Source organism: Egretta garzetta, unplaced genomic scaffold (genome assembly GCF_000687185.1).
Source record: "Egretta garzetta isolate BGI_Z169 unplaced genomic scaffold, ASM68718v1 scaffold1, whole genome shotgun sequence".
Lineage (NCBI taxonomy): Eukaryota > Metazoa > Chordata > Aves > Pelecaniformes > Ardeidae > Egretta > Egretta garzetta.
Window position 1 is genome coordinate 1,092,142 of NW_009258542.1, and position 1,778 is coordinate 1,093,919.

General features: G+C 49.5%; 1 protein-coding gene across 1 annotated transcript in view; it reads right to left on the minus strand.

Annotated features, from left to right (window-relative positions):
• The window catches only part of ARHGAP26 (Rho GTPase activating protein 26), a 152,385-nt gene that overhangs the window by 70,177 nt on the left and 80,430 nt on the right, over window positions 1-1,778 (minus strand). The window lies entirely within an intron of this gene.

Here is a 1,778-nt window from a genome sequence, read left to right on the forward strand (position 1 = left end):
GGCGCCGGCACCCCCCCTGCCTGCGCGGGGCCCGCTGGGGCACGAGGGCCCCTCTCCACACACCGAATTGCAGGGGGGCACCCAGCCACCACGCGAGACCCAGGAGACTTCTCTGCTGAAGGAGGAAGGGCACTGCTCAACCGCCTCAAAGGCGCTTATCCCAGCTGACACTTAATTTGTGTTAATAATTGCCATTTTTTAATATATCGGCTGTATTGGGGCGGGTTTATCACTGTTATTAACGGCAGCCACACACCACACGAGGAACCCTGTGTCCCTTTTCAGTGAGCAACAGCGGACACACAAACCAAGACGACATGAGATGTAAGGCAATGTGGGGCAGGCTCTCTTTCTCTATTTGACCGACACACATTGAGTTCTGCTTTTAGTGTACGAGATCGCCGCAGTAATACCATGAGAAATACTTCTTTAGCTCATCTGATAAAAACGCAAATCTTGATTATCCATACATTATTTACAATTAAAAAAAACCCCAAACACACAAAAACCAGAAACAGATGAAGCAATCCCTCTGAGAAGTGCAGCCCAGCTTGGCAGGGCCAGAAAGGGGCCCTTTGGTTTCGCCCACGTTAGCTGTGGATGCCCTGCTCTCAGCTCCCCTCGCCAGACAGGGAAGCACCCAAACCCCACAGGTCCCCAACCCAGAGCATCCCCCTTCCCCACGCAGGTCACTGGGGACAGGCAGGCCCCAGTCCCTTCTGCCACACTCTTCCTCCCTCCAAACATCTTCTGCAGATGTGAAGCTTTATCTCCACTCCCCAGGGCCAGGACAGCTTCTGCAGGGCGGCAAGCTCAGCAAAGCAGGCTCCCGCTCCTTGGTTTCCTGCCTTTCTCAGAGATTATTTTTTTCCCATGAAATAACCACCAGGAACTGTTTCTCTTCCTAACATAGCAGACACCACTACGCTCATCGTTTGTGTTTTGTTTTAGCTCCTTCCCTACCAAAGCAGCATGAAACCCACCGTATTACCTGCCTCCCCTCTCCACGTCTCTCACTCAGACACCACCAGGTTTTCCTTTAAATGAAAAGCACTTAAGCAGTTATGAGATTCCTTGCACATATTTGGCTGATAGGAGTACCTGGAACCGCCTGGCCCTTGGTCTGAGCCTGTAAACGCAGAAGGTTTTGAAACTGAGATCTAAACCAGCTCTTTGGTTTTGAGCAGCCTTGCTGCAGAGTCCGTGGAACAGATACAAACCCATGTCAGAAGGAAGCATCTGGAGTCATTTATAAGCCTATTTCAAGTATCATTTGTTATTTTTTCTTTTAAACAGGTAACTTCAGGTTCTCCCAGACCTTCTTCTAAACGGTGATGCCAATTAACTCATTGCCCAGGATTCCAAGTCCTGCCTAATCCCTCCTGCTCCCATGGCACCGGTGCGAACAGCGAGGGCAGGTACGACCCCGCAGCCTTGAGGCTGGCACAAACACCTGATGATGCTTTCGCTTTTTAAACACTAATCAAAGGTTTCCATGGTAACCTGCAGGAGCAGGAAGAAGACGGGAAATTACAGGTCAGCTCCATCACTGAAAGCAAAAAAATTATTCAATTCCTTTGCCCTTGAAAAGTTTCAAGGTGACCTAGAAGTATTGATTAATCAGGTTGCATAAAGGCAGAAATTATACCCCAGAGTAGTATTCTATTGTAGCAAAGAAATAGCTTTTAGTCCTTTTAATACTAGGCTTGATCTGAAACCCTGTGAGGAGCTTAACCTCTGCTCTGCCTTCTGGAGAGCCGACCCCCCGCTCGCCCGCC